The 17,036-nt window shown below is 50.7% G+C and overlaps 1 pseudogene; it reads right to left on the bottom strand.

Moving 5' to 3' along the window:
• Positions 1-4,250: 4,250 nt before the first annotated feature.
• LOC122913710 lies at positions 4,251-7,894 on the bottom strand (annotated as a pseudogene).
• Positions 7,895-17,036: the final 9,142 nt, after the last annotated feature.

The following is a 17,036-nucleotide window of genomic DNA, read 5'->3' as shown; positions in this document are numbered from 1 at the left end:
GATGGGCCATGGCTCTCTCTGCTGTCCCCCGAGAGAGTCTTACCCAGAGGAAGGCCATATTCTAATGCTGCCCCACAGTCCCACAAGAGGCAAGTGGCCCCTTCCAGGTGCTGACCCCATGCTCAGGCTTTACCAGTGATGGGTCAGCAACGTCCCCCACCGGCCCCGCACTCCAGGGAAGCACGGTCTCATCACGTCTGAGCTGCCTCCTCCCACGGACAATGTACAGTCCCGAAAGGCTCCTTCCTTCCCAACATGTTGCCATATTTGTCTGTTAAAATACACCAAAATCCCCTTTCAATAAAGCCATCGTTCACCACAAAATAACTTCGTTTCATTCGGTGTGACTCTTTCATTGTGGTCTCTTCACTGCGCACAGATGAACAAGGAAGGTCCCTGGCAATCGGCTTGGGGAAACGCCGGTTGGCCAGGCGCCGCCCCCTCGAATGCAGGTGCTCCAAGTGTCCTCCACCGCCCCGAGGGTCCTCCACCAAGGTTTTGGCATGGGGCATCTCAGGCTTGGTGGGGGGGCACAGAGGTCCGGGCTCCAGGTCAGGACATGGGGCTGGAGTCTTACACCGGTGACTGTCCAGCTGTGGGACCCCCCTCATGTGGCAGTGACCTTGGAGTGGGGGCCGGCAGCCTCTCCGTCCTGCTGCCCCGGCCCAGCGGAGGCTGGGAAGCCCTCTCCAGGCTCCCTTGCAGCTCTGGCTGCAGATGGGATCAGGCTCCGCCCACCTGCCTTTGCCTTCTCATGATGTTTGGACAGGAAACAAGGCAGGGGTGCCAGGACTTCTGGGACCTCGTAAGGTGACATTCACGATATCCCCCGATCGATGGGCCTGGTGCTTGTCAAAGTGCAGGGCCTGGATCTGGATGCGGCAGGCAGCCGGTCCTCCGAACCACCCGCAGCGCGGTATTGGGACGGTGCCTCCCCCGAGACATCCTGTCCTCATCCCTGCGCCTGGCGCACCTGCTACGCGGCAAAGGGGGCCTCACGGTCCTCGTCAGCTGGCCCCAGAGAGATCGTCCTGGGTTACCCTCTATGGGGTCCTGAAATGGGGAGGGGGCAGCAGCTGAGGCCGCGTGAGGGCTCCCCTGGCCACTGCTGGCTCGGGAGATGAGGCAGCGGTAATGACCAAGGAAAGCCAGCGGCTGCCAGAAGCCAGAAAAGACAAGGGGAAGCTGCTGCCCGGCGTGTCCACAAACAAACGTGGCCCTCCACTGCCTCGATGCTCACGTGAGGAGACCCGCCGTGCACTCCGGCCCAGGCCCGGCGAGGTGGCCGTGCGTCACAGCAGTCCCGGGAGCAGCCCAGGTGCAGAACTGTGTGTTACCTGAGATGAAGCCCAGTCCTGGCGTCTTGGGGTCCCCGTGGCCCTGGCACCCCGGAATGTAATGTAAGCACGGGGTGTGCGTCCCCTTCTCTGAGCTACGTCAGGTTTCCTCCTGGAGTGGCAAGACCCTGAATCTCGTGCCTGTTTGACTCGACCCCGCGACGCCCACAGAGTCCCCAGAGGGCCGGCGCTTGGCCAGGGGTCCCTTGACCCAAGGGCAGACACGGGTTGCGCCAGCCGTCCCTCCGACCGCATGCCTGTCCCTCGGAGATGGCAGCGGCCGAGCCACTCATACCCACGTCCCTGCACGGCCCCCCAGAGCCAACACAGCCACGACATTTCATACCAGCGAACTCTCGCTTTAAGAAATGCAGAAAGAAGCTCCCAGGCGGGAGGGAAACAATCCCATAAAAACACGGATGTGCGGGAAGGAACAGAGAGCCCGAGCCCGGGAACATACGGTGAGGGCTCGTCACAGACGGAGTCATGTTCCCAAACTTTCATACACTGAAGCCCAGCGCCCCGTGTGAGGGGACTGTGAGGGACAGCATGTCTGCGGAGGTCACTACAGTTGAGTGAGGCCATAAGGGCAGGCCCCAGACCTAATAGGACTGGGGTCCTTATGGAACAGGAGGAGACACCAGATCTCCCCCGCTCTGTGCACAAGGGAAAGCTGTGTGTGGACACAGCAGGACAGTAGCCGGCGGCAAGTGGGGAAGAGAGGCCTCACCTGAAACCAAGCTTCCTCTGGGGCGTCTGGCCTCCGGGGTGGTGAGGGGTGAATGTCTGTTCTTGAAGCCCCGGCGTGGTGCTCTGCTCTGGCAGCCCCAGCAGAGACGGGGACGGATGAGGGAGCGGCTCAGGGTCTACACTCGGTCCGAGGGAGCCAGCAGGACGCAGTGGGGCTGACGCACCCTCGGGCCCCGGGACAGGAGCAAAGCACCAAGCGCGAAGGCAGGCTGTGTGTGTCAAGGAAGGGACAGGAAATAAGTGCCCAGACACAAAAGGAAATTCAAAATAACCTACAGATTCCGTATTCTAACCAGGAAGGAGATTAGCGAGAGCGCTGGGTAAAGGTCAACATAAAATTGATTTCCCTGATGCGCCAACAACACTCAGCAGAGCGCGTCACCCAGACGGCCGCGGGCACGTGACAAAATGCTCCGCATCCCAGGGCATCAGGGAAAACACATCAAAACCGCGACGAGACGCCCCATGATGCCTGTCAAAACGGCCGAGTGAGTCGGGAAACGCCAGGTGTTGGCGAGGACACGGACGAAGGCGAGCCTTGACAACAAAGGGTAGGCAGATAAGCAACTTGCAAATACAGCATTGGGCCAGGATTTCTCCACAGGGAAGGGACGGCGGCCACGGGCAAGCATGGGGCTGGTGGGCCGCTCCGCACTTGCCCGGCCCGAGAAGGAGACAGGACACCCAGCACCGGGCCCAGGTCTGTGCCCGGTCGCTCCGGGGCGGGTGCCCCAGAGGGAGTACAACTCCCGCAGAACGATGGTAAGAATGAGCAGTGGACACAGGACAGAGAAACGGGAGGAGACCAGAGCACGCACTGTTCGGACAAGGACCCCCCGTCCGGTCCCCTGCCTCATGAGAAATGCCAAGTAAAACCCAACCATGCTGTTCACGCACACCGGGCGGGAGCCGGCGAGCGAAAGCCCGGCCAGAGCGCGCACAGGCAGGGACATGAGCGGCTAGAGCCCCGGACGCGGCGGACAGCCGTGGGAGCTGCCACGGGCCCGGCCGCACTGGGTCCCACCCGCCAACGTGGGACGCTGTCCCGCGAGGTAGCGACTCCGCCCTGGGGTGCCCCCACAGTGGAACCGAGCCCCACGCCTCATGGGTCCCGTGCAGGGATGTCCCCAGGACACCGTGCACAGTGGCCCAAAGCAGACCCACGTGTGCGCCCACAGCAGATGGGACACCCGAGCGGAGGCGACCATCCCTTCGAGGGGGTGCTGCTGAGTGGTTAGAAGAAAAGGGCTCGGGGACACCATAAACACACGCAGAGTGGGGTCGGCGAACACGTGGCCTAGAACTCCACAGACATCAGCGTTCATCAGTGGGGGCACAGGTCAGGACAGCGGGTCTTTGAGGGGAGGGGATGCCGTTTGCAGAGGGGGTGTGGGCTCCGGGTTCGGTGTGGGGGCCGCTCGGCACCAGGCGCAAGCAGTGGGGGCTGTGCGGGGCTCCCTTTGCGGAGCGTCCTGGTCTGTGGGCTCGCGGGTTTCCCGTGGGGCTGGCACGCTCCACGGAAGCACAGTGGATTCAAAAGCAGATGCCGGGCGTGCGCTCCTCTGCTTCTGTCCTGAATCCCCGGGAAAACCCACGAGTCCATTCAGCAAGTTTGTGGGGCACCAGTTACGTCTCAGGGGCTCTTCAAGGTATGGGGAAGACAGGAGGATAGAAGGTTCGTGCTTTTACTGAGCTTCCCTGCGGGGCGGGGGGCGCGGGGAGGCCAAACGGCGAGAAAGGTGGGGGGGGGGTGAGCCAGGAAGGAAGGAAAGGGGCAGGCCGAGCGGGGTGAGCTGAGGAATGGCGACATTTCTGGAGTTAAGACCCTGCTGAAACCGTGTCACTTGAGCAAGGGTTGGAAGGAGGTGAGGACATCAAGGGACAGAGAGGGCAGAAGCCAAGGGCACGAGCTGGGCTGCGGGCGGGACGTCAGGAGGGAGCTGGAGACTTGGGAGCCAGAGGGGCAGTGAGAGAACCCAAGGTCCCAGAGGGGATCAGACGGGTCTGGTCTCACAGCCCCTGAGGACACGGGGTCTGTCGTGAGTGGGACGGGCTGCCCGGGAAACATGTAGGGCAGAAGACCGACAGACCAGCAAGCACACGAGGGTCCCGTGGTGACAACGGGCTGGGGAGGGACGAGGGAGGAGCTCCCGGACCCAGGCCTCACCGGGCGGGTGGAGCGCCCAGGGTGGAAGCCGGCAGACGCTGGGTGGAGCAGAGCACCGGGGGCCGCCCCAGGCTGGCAGACCCCGCTTCCAGGCACCCCACCCCGCCAGACTGCAGGAGCCCCGACGACCTTAGGGTAGTGCAGACAGCCCTGTAGGGACGGAGGGCCGGGCGGGAACACCAAGTCCTTAAGAGAATAATAAAAATTTTAAAATCATGCATTTGTTGCTTCGATGAAAAAAAATAATTTTAGTATACTAAATAATACAATTAGTCTAAAAATTAATTGGAAATTAGCAGTCTTAATCTGCTGGAAGGAGCCGGATCCTGGGCAGTAAACCAATGAGCCCTGACTGCAGGCCACAGGCCCCTCCCCGAAGTGCCGCTGAGAAGCCAGGCCCATGGGGACGGGGCGATGGGGGCTGCAGGTCTCCTCTCCCCTCGAGGTCCACTCATGGTCAGCATGAAAGAGCGGTGACCAGTTCCTAGGAATGCCAAGAAGCAGAACAGGCCAGAGCTCGGTTTCTAGCTATAGGGGCCACGGAGAGCGGAAGACACCACATTTAGAACGTGGTGCAGCCAGAGCCAGTGAGAGGCACAGGGAGAAAGTCACCAGTCGGCAGGAGTGGCACAACAGGAACCAGGAAGTGACCGTGTGGCCAGCATCTCACCTGACCCTGGGCAGGTGTATAAAGGGCTCCCGGCCCAGGAGGCCCCGCACCTGAGCACTGTCCTCCACACCTGCTCCTCTGACCTGATCCACCCTCAACCCACCAGAACCATGGGCTGCTGTGGCTGTTCCGGGGGCTGCGGCTCCGGCTGTGGGGGCTGTGGCTCCGGCTGTGGGGGCTGCGGCTCCAGCTGTGGGGGCTGCGGCTCCGGCTGTGGGGGCTGCGGCTCCGGCTGTGGGGGCTGCGGCTCCAGCTGTGGGGGCTGTGGCTCCGGCTGTGGGGGCTGTGGCTCCAGCTGCTGTGTGCCCGTCTGCTGCTGCAAGCCCCTGTGCTGCTGTGTGCCAGCCTGTTCCTGCTCCAGCTGTGGCTCCTGTGGGGGCTGCAAGGGGGGCTGTGGCTCCTGTGGGGGCTCCAAGGGGTGCTGTGGCTCATGTGGGGGCTCTAAGGGGGGCTGTGGCTCCTGTGGCTGCTCCCAGTCCAGCTGCTGTGTCCCCTGCTGCTCCCAGTCCAGCTGCTGTAAGCCCTGCTGCTCCCAGTCCAGCTGCTGTGTCCCCTGCTGCTCCCAGTCCAGCTGCTGCAAGCCCTGCTGTGCCCAGTCCAGCTGCTGCAAACCCTGCTGCTCCCAGTCCAGCTGCTGCGTCCCCATCTGCTGTCAGTGCAAAATCTGAGATATGAGCACAGGCTCAGAGGGGCTCCTGGCTTCTGAGCACGCGTGATGACTCAGCCCATAGCCCCAACACACCGTTCTGCGTCCATCCCCTTCAGGAATGACGCAGACTGAATCTTCAGGACCAGATATCCTGTTCCACGTTTCCCTAGGGAGAAGGGGGTCTCCCTCTGATCCATCCATGGACCAGATTTGACCAAAGAGAAATGTCCTCCTTGCCAACTTGACTTTGCTGTCTGCAGGCTCCTTGGTCACTGAGCCTCAGAAAACCCACCTCTCGTGCGCTGACTACGTCCCAGTGCTGTCCCAGCCAGGGCCCCTCCCCACCTCCTCCTGCTCAGCCCTCCTCCCCACCTTGGCTGGTGCTGGTCCCTGGAGCCGGGCTGCCCAGATCCAGCACCCACACTTCCCCCCCTCCCCGGGCATCTCCCCTGACACCAGTTCCTCCTGACACTGGGTCTGGTAAATCTGATCGTGAACTTTGTGACGCTTCCACATAAACCAATCCTCCAAGATCAGGCCTCATTCTTACAGCTGTGGTGCACCCGCTGGTGGAGACCAGGGCGCACTGGCTCGGTGCCTGGGGACACTTGTATTTAGTGCACAAGCTTCTCAGAGTTTATCCGGAGAAAGGACTGGATGCTCACAGATTTTGTGGATAAGGTTGGTTCACACAAAATCATCTAGAAGAGGATGGGATTAGGAACCACCTGAAATTGCAGGACGGATGCTCGTCTGCGTGATGTGGAGGACGCGGGGCGCATCCGGCGAGAAGGACCCCAGGCAGCCGGGGCAAATGCCTGTGCTTCTTTACAGCCTGGGGATGCGGTTTTCTTACTACGCAACGGAAAAAAAGCCGGGACACGAGACGTTACAGAGCTGTGCTCACGGCCGTGTGTGCCACACAGATGGATGATGATCATCTTTAATAATCTCATGTTTAATATTAAAAATTAATAAACTTTAACAAGTGCACGGGGCGGGGCCCACGAGCCTTCCTTGCGGTGAAGCGGCTTACGCAGGGACGAGCTCTGGGAGCTGGGAGCTCTGGGACAGGCCCTTCCACACTCAAAGCCACAGCAAAGCACAGAACAGCCACACAGCGCCCAGGTGCTGTTCTCCGACCCACATGGGGAAACAGCTGCGCCCGGCCGGTGCTGGGAACCACAGCGGACAGCAGGAGCCTGCGGTCCTCCGGTCCTCGGCAGAGGCCACACCCCGACATTCAGTTTCGGGTGGACCCTGCCCTTCTGAGCCCCTGTTGGCCTTGGCAACACCCAAGAAGAGTGAGGCTGCTTTTCAAGAGGGCCCTGAAAGCTCCTGTGAGACCCAATGCACTTTCCGCTCAAAGTTAGGAAACCATTAGAGGGGCTACAGCGGGTCAGGCCTAGTGCCCCGGGGCAGGTGACACAGAGATGGCAGAGCCAGTGCCCAGGAAGCCAGGGGGTGTCGGGGAGGCTCGCGAGGGGGACCGGTGTGCTCCCAGCAAGGCTGGACGCCCCTCTGGGCCGGGGCACGAGCTGGCATCACTCCCGGGCGACCACCGTCAGCCAAGTGAGTGTGTGAGGACGCGTGGCCGGCAGCGTGGCCTTTCCCGTGGCCGCGAGCCAGCAGCGCGGCTGTCCCCGCGGCCCCACACGGCGCCAGGATGGGAAGCGGGTCGCGTCTTCCCGCTGGCTCCGGGTCCTCCGCGCAGAGGGCCGGGGAGTCAACAGTAATTAGGACCCGCACGCGGGGGAGCCCCCGTAAGACATCCGAGAGGGACAAAGCTCATGGGTCACCAGGAGAGTCGGCCTCGCAGCCGCACTGCGTACCCGGGGGAGCCCTGGAGGCGCCGAGTCAGCGGCCGCCCCAGAGACACGCGGCGGGGCTGAGCCTGCGGGACCCGCGAGAGCGCGGCGGATCCCAGCGCCCCGGCGCCGTCCACCGCGTGTCCGCACACCTGCGGGGACCGCAGCACCGCTTCCTCCGGCCGCTCGGACGCTCCGCGTCTCTCTTCGCACCCGGATCTGGGCCGCACGCTGTTTCAGGGTCGGGTCAGCCTCGGGGCTCCAAGCTCTGCGGGGACCTGGCGAGGACTCCCGGCGCCTGGAGCCCCTCCCCCGCCATCCCCTTGCCCTGGACCGCAGCCCGCCACCTGCCTGCCGGGGTCCCGGCTACTCAGTCGCCTTCAGCGCGTCTCTAAAAACCACAGCGGCTGAGGACGCTTCTGAATCCTGTGCCCGTGACCTCTGGGGACGCTCGTCTCAGCCACACCTGGGGAGGTGCGGTCCTACCCAAGGCCCTAAGACCAGGGTAGCCATACTCCCACTACCTCTGGCAAATAAGTCAACTCCTCGTAACAAAATAAATGTGTTTCATTTAAAACAAACAAAAAAACAAAAAACAAAACAAAACAAAAAAACTTTTTTGCCAAATAAAAAAATCCATCTTAATACATATAAGGAATTTCCAGAGACCCCCTACCATCGCCCAATAGCCCAGCTATCTTGAAAAAGAACAAAGTTCAAGGACTCATACTTCTTGATTTTAAAACTTACTATGAAGTACAGTAATCAAAACAGTGTGACGCTGGCTTATACACCAGGGTCAGAGAACACGCGGCCCAGAAGTCGCCCTCCCTCACATGGCCCCGCCCCTGGTCTTCAACGGGAGTGCCAAGACCAGTCAGTCACGCAAATGGTTCTGGGATGACTGGGTGTCCACAGGTGGAGGACAGGAGAGAAGCTGGACCCCCACCCTCATACCATATATGAGAATTAACTCAAAATGGATCAAAGATTTAAATGTAAGAGCTAACACTATAAAATGCAGAGGAAAACATCTATGTAGTCAAAGCACACCACCAAGAGAGTGAAACGATAACCCACAAAAAGGAAGAAAATATTTGCGTATCATATATCAGATAAGGGCTTAATATCCAGAATATTTAAAGAACTCCTACAACCGAACAACAAAGAAACAACCTAATTAACAAATAGGTAAAAGATTGAACAGGCATGGTTCCAGAGAAGACACCGCTGACCCGTCAATGTCATTAAGTGTTTGAAAACCCTTAGCCATCACAGACATACAAATCAAAACCACAATGAGATGCCACCTACAGCTGCAATGCAGTGACAATTAAAAAAAAGAAAGAATTAGGACAAGCGTTAGGGAGGGATTCGGAGCCCTCGTGCACACTGGTAGGAGTAAAACGGGGCTGTCGCTGTGCAAACAGCAGGCAGTTCCTCTGGCTCTTACACGCAGAATTGCCGTCCGACTCAGCAATTCTGCTCCCCAGTGTTTCCCCAAAGGAAGCAAGGGCAGAGCACAGACACTTGACACCCAGAGTCATAGGGGCAGTGTGCGCAGCAGCCAAATGTGGAAACCACCAAAGAGCCCATCGACAGAAAACAGGTAACAAATGTGGTCTACCCACATGTGGAATGTTATTCATCCACAAACAAGAACAGGACCCTGAGCCCTGCTACAATGTGAGTGAGCCGGGAACATGACCCGCCGAGTGCGAGAAGTCGGTCACTAAAGGATGAACGCTGTCTGACTTAGTGCGTATGAAATAGCTAGAATGGGCAAATTCCTGGAGGTAGAAAGTAGATTAAAAGCTATCAAGGCTAGGGAGGGGGGAAATGGGGAGTTACTGCTTAATGGGGACAGAATTTTTCTCCGAAGTCATGAAAGAAATCCAGAAATGGGGGAGAGGTGATGATTCCAGAACATCGTTAACATACATAAAGCCACAGAATTGTAGGGGTAAAATGATTTTAAAATATTACTTTAAAACAACAATAAGTCAACCAGATATCTTATTTAGGTATTATGATTCCCCTGGTACTTTGGTGGGGACTGCATTAAAGGTAGATTGCTGTGGGTAGTATAGGCATTTAAACAAGCCCTATTAATATACCAGTGGCATTTCTCACAGAGCTGGAACAAGCAATCCTAAAATTTGTATGGAACCAGAAAAGCCCAAAATAGCCAAAGGAATGTTGAAAAAGAAAACCAAAGCTGGGGAGGAGTCAAGATGGCAGAGGAGTAGCAGGCTGGACGACGTCAGGTAGCTAGAGAGTTGTCAGACCATGGCGAACACCTACAGATCCACCAGGAGATCAAAGAGAAGAAGAGCAGCAACAGAAAATCCACCACTTTCTGAAAGGTAGCACCTGCGGAGAAGTGAATCCAAAGCGATGGGAAGACAGACCGAGGGGGGAGGGGCCGGCTCCTGGCAAGTGGCAGAGCAATGGAGCACAAAATCAGGACTTTTAAAAGTCTGCTCCACGGAGGGACATTGCTCCAGAGGCTAAGCCAGGGTGAAGCCCACGTGGGGTCAGCGTGGCCCCAGGTTCCATGAGGTCACAGAAGGATCGGGGGTGTCTGAGTGTCACAGAGCTCACAGGTATTAGAGCAGGGAAGCCAGCTACAGAGACGGAGCCAAGGAGTGAGCTCTCAGCTCAGGGTTACCTTGAACTATAATCCATGGCACAGGCCACTGCTCTGTGAGCGGAGACCCCACAAGATCCGGCGAGACCCCTGGAAGAGTGCAGGGGTCTGCGGGGTTTGGAAACTCCAGGCGGGTCTGTGTGCCAGAGACAGAGACGCTTGGTCACAGGCTGGGTGAACTCAGAGCGCAGCCGGAGGCCAGGGAGACGGGAGTGATTGAGCCTTTCTCTCCGAGGGCGCACTGAGTAGGGGGGCCCAGGCTCTTGGCTCCTCCAGGCTGGGGATTGGGCGGTTGCCATCTTCATTCCTGTCGTCTGGAGCTCTATGGAACGCATTCAGGGAACAAAAGCTCCCGAAAGCAAACCCGAGAAGATTAGTTAGCCCAACCCCTGGCAAGGGCCGTGCATTTCCGCTGCGGGCAAAGACACTTGAGCCACAGGCCCCTCCCCCAGAGGATCAGCAAGAAATCCAGCCATGACCAAGTTCACTGACCAAGGAGAACAGTGGAATTCCAGAGGAGGAGAAACCAAAGCATGGAATTCATGGCTTTCTCCCCATGATTCTTTAGTCTTGCAATTAATTAATTTCTTTATTTTTTTTTTCTTCTGCTACATTTTTTTAAACTTTTACCGTTTTCTCTTTTAACATTTTTTAACTGGTTTATCTTAACAATAGCTTTCATTTAAAAAATAATAATAATAATAATCTTTTTTGAACCTTCATTCTTATAGTTATATTTTATCTTTCATTGTATCTAACTTTACTTTTTGTATAAACATAGGGTTTTTTCTTCTAAAAAATTTGGGGTACAACTTCTTCTAATAGATCAGAAGAATTTAGATACCCTAAATCTAGCTCCAGGCTTGTTCTATCTCCAGCCCCAGCAAATTCTCTCCACTTTCTTTTCCTTTATTCTCCCAACCAACTCCTTATCAACTCATTTTTTAGAAAGTTTAAAAAAAATTTTTTTTCATCTTTATAGGCATATTCCATCCCTTCATTGTGTTTACCCTTATATATGTTTTTCATTCTTTAAAATTTTGGGAGTAGTTTCTTCTAAGAGACCAAAATACTCCCAAAATTAAGTGGGTGACCCTGTTCTAGTCACCAATATAATATATATATTTTTTCTTTTTTATATTTTTTCTTTATTTGTTTTCTTTTTAAATTTTTTTCTCTGAACTTCTTTTTATCCCCTTTCTCCCCTCCACAATTTGCGGTCTCTTCTGATTTGGTTAAAGCACATTTTCCTGGGGTCTTTGCCACCCTTTTAGTATTTCATTTGCTCCTTCACATATTCTTATCTGGACAAAATGACAAGACAGAAAAACTCACCACAAAAAAAAAAGGCAGTACCGAAGGCTAAGGACCTAATCAATACAGGCATTGGTAATATTTCAGATCTAGAGTTCAGAATGACGATTCTCAAGGTTCTAGATGGGCTCGGAAAAGGCATGGAAGATATTAGAGAAATCCTCTCCAGAGAGATAAAAGCCCTTTCTGGAGAAATAAAAGAACTAAACCCTAACCAAGTTGAAATCAAAAAAGCTATTAATGAGGTACAATCAAAAATGGAGGCTCTTACTGCTAGGATAAATGAGGCAGAAGAAAGGATTAGTGATATAGAAGACCAAATGACAGAGAATAAAGAAGCTGAGCAAAAGAGGGACAAACTACTGGACCACAAGGGAAGAATTTGAGAGGTAAGTGACAACATAAGACAAAACAACTTTAGAATAATTGGGATTCCAGAAGAAGAAGAAAGAGAGGGGAGCAGAAGGTATAGTGGAGAGAATTATTGTAGAGAATTTCCCTAATATGGCAAGGGGAACAAGCATCAAAATCTAGGAGGTGCAGAGAACCCCCCTCAAAATCAATAAGATTAGGTCCACACCCGGTCACCTCATAGTAAAATTTACAAGTCTTAACAACAAAGAGAAAATCCTGAAAGCAGCCCGGGAAAAGAAGTATGTAACATACAATGGTAAAAATATTAGATTGGCAGCAGACTTATCCACAGAGACTTGGCAGGCCAGAAAGAGCTGGCATGATATATTCGGAGCACTAAACGAGAAAAACATGCAGCCAAGAATACTATATCCAGCTAGGCTATCACTGAAAATAGAAGGAGAGATTTAAAAAAAAGTTTCCAGAGAAAACAAAAACTGAAAGAATTTGCAAACACCAAACCATCTGTACAGGAAATATTGAAAGGGGTCCTCTAAGCAAAGAGAGACCCTAAAAGTAGTAGATCAGAAAGGAAAGACAGGAGACAATATATAGTAACAGTCACCTTACAGGCAATACAATGGCACTAAATTCATATCTCTCAATAGTTACCCTGAATGTAAATGGGCTAAATGCCCCAATCAAAAGACACAGGGTATCCGAATGGATAAAAAAGCAAAACCTATTAATATGCTTCCTACAAGAAACTCATTTTAGACCCGAAGACACCTCTAGATTTGAAGTGAGGAAGTGGAAAACTATTTACCATGCTAATGGACAACAGAAGAAAGCTGGGGTGGCAATCCTTATATCAGATCAATTAGATTTTAAGCCAAACACTATAATAAGAGATGAGGAAGGACACTATATCATACTCAAGTGGTCTGTCCAATAAGAAGATCTAACAATTTTAAATATCTATACCCCTAACATGGGAGCAGGCAACTATACAAACCAATTAATAACAAAATCAAAGAAACACATTGGCAATGATACAATAATAGTAGGGGACTTTAACACTCCCCTCACTGAAATGGACAGATCATCCAAGCAAAAGATCAACAAGGAAATAAAGGCTTAAATGACACACTGGACCAGATGGACGTCACAGATATATTCAGAACATTCCATCCCAAAGCAACAGAATACACATTCTTCTTTAGGGCACATGGAGCATTCTCCAGAATAGATCACATCCTGGGTCATAAATCAGGTATCAACCAGTATCAAAAGATTGGGATCATTCCCTACATATTTTCAGACCACAATGCTCTGAAGCTAGAACTCAATCACAGGAGGAAATTTGGAAAGAGCCCAGATACATGGAGATTAAGCAGCATCCTTCTAAAGAATGAATGGGTCAACCAGGAAATTAAAGAAGAATTTTTAAAAATTTATGAAAACAAATGAAAATGAAAACATAACTGTTCAAAATCTTTGGGACACAGCAAAAGCAGTCCTGCAAGGAATGTGTATAGCAATAAAAGCCTTTCTCAAGAAACAAAAAAGGTCTCAAATACACAACCTAACCCTACACCTAAAGGAGCTGGAGAAAGAACAACAAAGAAAGCCTAAACCCAGCAGGAGAAGAGAAATAATAAAGATCAGAGCAGAAACCAGTGAAATTGAAACCAAAAGAACAGTAGAACAAATCAACAAAACTAGGAGTTGGTTCTTTGAAATAATTAATAAGATTGATAAACCCCTGGCCAGACTTACCAAAAAGAAGAGGGAAAGGACCCAAATAAGCAAAATCATGAATGAAAGAGAAGAGATCACAACCAACACCAAAGAAATACAAACAATTCTAATAACATACTATGAGCAACTCTACACCAACAAATTTGACAATCTGATAGAAATGGATGCATTCCTAGAAACCTATAAACTACCACAAGTGAACCAGGAAGAAATAGGAAACCTGAACAGATCTATAACCTGTAAGGAGATTGAAACAGTCATCAAAAATCTCCAAACAAACAAAAGCCCAGGGCAGATGGCTTCCCAGGGGAATTCTACCAAACATTTAAAGAAGAATTAATTCCTATTCTCCTGAAATGGTTCCAAAATATAGAAATGAAGGAAAACTTCCAAACTCATTCCATGAGGCCAGCATCACCTTGATCACAAAACCAGACAAGGATCCCATCAAAAAAGAGAATTACAGACCAATATCCTTGATGAACACAGATGCAAAAATTCTCACCAAAATACTAGCCAATAGGATCCAACAGTACATTAAAAGGATTATTCACCACAGCCAAGTGGGATTTATTCCAGGCATGCAAGGTTGGTTCAACATCTGCAAATCAATCAATGTGATACAACACATTAATAAAAGAAAGGACAAAACTCTTCACAGTGTAGGGATAAAGGGTACATACTTCAATACTCATCAAAACCATCTATGAAAAACCCACAGTGACTATCATTCTCAATGGGGAAAAACTGAAAGCTTTTCCCCTAAGGTCAGGAACACAGTGAGACTGTCCACTATCACCACTGCTATTCATCACAGTACTAGAAGTCCTAGCCTCAGCAATCAGACAACAAAAGGAAATTAAAGGCATCCAAATCGGCAAAGAAGAAGTCAAACTATCACTCTTTGCAGATGATATGATAGTATATGTGGAAAACCCAAAAGACTACACTCCAAAACTTCTAGAACTTGTACCTGAATTCAGTAAAGTGTCAGGATATAAAATCAATGCACAGAAATCAGTTGCATTTCTTTACATCAACAGCAAGACAGAGGAAAGAGAAATTAAGGAGTCAATCCCATTTTCAATTGCATCCAAAACCATAAGATACGTAGGGATAAAACTGACCACAGAGGTAAAGAATCTATACTCAGAAAACTATAAAGTACTCATGAAAGAAATTGAGGAAGACCCAAAGAAATGGAAAAATGTTCCATGCTCCTGGATTGGAAGAACAACTATTGTGAAAATGTCTATGCTACCTAAAGCAATCTACACATTTAATGCAATCCCTATCAAAATCCCATCCATATTTTTCAAAGAAATGGAACAAATAATCCTAAAATGTATATGGAACCAGAAAAGACCTCGAATAGCCAAAGAAATATTGAAAAAGAAAGCCAAAGTTGGTGGCATCACAGTTCCGGACTTCAAGCTCTATTACAAAGTTGTCATCATCAAGACAATATGGTACTGGCACAGAAACAGACACATAGGTCAATGGAACAGAATAGAGAGCTCAGGAATAGACTCTCAACTCTATGGTCAACTAATCTTCAACAAAGCAGGAAAGAATGTCCAATGGAAAAAAGACAGTCTCTTCAACAAATGGTGTAGAGGAAATTGGACAGCCAAATGCAGAAAAATGAAACTGGGCCATTTCCTTACACCACACACGAAAATAGACTCAAAATAGATGAAGGACTGCAATGTGAGAAAGGAATCCATCAAAATCCTTGAGGAGAACACAGGCAGCAACCTCTTTGACCTCAGCCACAACAACTTCCTAGGAACATTGCCAAAGGCAAGGAAGCAAGGGGAAAAGTGAACTATTGGGACTTTATCAAGATCAAAAGCTTTTGCACAGCAAAGGAAATGGTTAACAAAACCAAACGACAACTGACAGAATGGGAGAAGATATTTGCAAACAACATATCAGATAAAGGGCTAGTATCTAAAATCTATAAAGCGCTTATCAAACTCAACACCCAAAGAACAAATAATCCAATCATAAATGGGCAGAGGACATGAACAGACATTTCTGCAAAGAAGACATCCAGATGGCCAACAGACACACGAAAAAGTGCTCCACATCACTCAGCATCAGGGAAATACAAATCATAACTGCAGTGAGATGCCACCTCAAACCAGTCAGAATGGCTAAAATTAACAAGTCAGGAAATGACAGATGCTGGCAAGGATGCGGAGAAAGGGGAACCCTCCTACACTGTTGGTGGGAATGCAAGCTGGTGCAACCACTCTGAAAAACAGCATGGAGGTTCCTCAGAAAGTGGAAAATAGAGCTACCCTATGACCCAGCAATTGCACTATTAGTATTTACCCTAAAGATACAAATGTAGTGATCCAAAGGGCCATGTGCACCCAAATGTTTATAGCAGCAATGTCCACAATAGCCAAACTATGGAAAGAACCTAGATGCCCATCAACAGATGAATGGATAAAGAAGATGTGGTATATATATACAACAGAATACTATGCAGCCATCAAAAGAAATGAAATCTTGCCATTTGCAATGACGTGGATGGAACTAGAGGGTATTATGCCTAACAAAATAAGTCAACCGGAGAAAGACAACTATCATATGATCTCCCTAATATGAGGAAGTGGAGATGCAACATTGGGGGTTTGAGGGGTAGGAAAAGAATAAATGAAACAAGATGGGATCAGAAGGGAGACAAGCCATAAGAGACTCTTAATCTCACACACAAAAAAACTGATGGTTGCCAGGGGGAGGGATGTAAGGAGAGGGTCATGGGGTTATGGACATTGGGGAGGGTATGTGCTATGGTGTGTGCTGTGAAATGTGTAAACCTGGTGATTTACAGACCTGTATCCCTGGGGTTAATAATACATTATATGTTTATTTTTTTAAAAATCTTCAAAAAAAAGAAAAAGAAAACCAAAGCTGGTGGCATCACAATTCCAGACTTCAAGCTGTATTACAAAATTGTGATCACCAAGACAGTATGGTACGGCTCAAGAACAGACACATAGATCAATGGAACAGAGCAGAGAGCCCAGGAATGGACCCTCAACTCTATGGTCAACTAATCTTTGACAAAGCAGGAAAAATATCCTGTGAAAAAAAAGGCAGTATCTTTAACAAATGGTACTGGGAAAATTGGACAGCCACATGCAGAAGAATGAAACTGGACCACTTTCTTAGACCACACACAAAGATGAACTCAAAATGGATGAAAGACCTAAATGTGAGACAGGAATCCATCAAAATCCTAGAGGAGAACTCAGGCAGTAAACTCTTTGATATTGGCTGTAGCAAGTTCTTGCTAGACACATCTCTGAAGGCAAGAGAAACAAAAGCAAAAGTGAACTATTTGAACTTCAAGATAAAAAGCTTCTGTACAGGGTCTTCTGGGTGGCTCAATGGGTTAAGCCTCTGCCTTCAGCTCAGGTCATGATCCCAGGGTCCTGGGATCAAGCGAAACATTGGGGTCTCTTCTCGGTGGGGAGCCTGCTTGCCCTCTCTCTCTGCCTGCTTCTCTGCCTACTTGTGATGTCTCGCTCTGTGTGTGTGTCAAATAAATAAACAAAATCT

This window comes from Neovison vison, chromosome 7 (genome assembly GCF_020171115.1).
Source record: "Neovison vison isolate M4711 chromosome 7, ASM_NN_V1, whole genome shotgun sequence".
In the NCBI taxonomy this organism is placed as follows: Eukaryota; Metazoa; Chordata; class Mammalia; order Carnivora; family Mustelidae; genus Neogale; species Neogale vison.
This window is presented reverse-complemented; position numbering and strand designations above follow the sequence as displayed.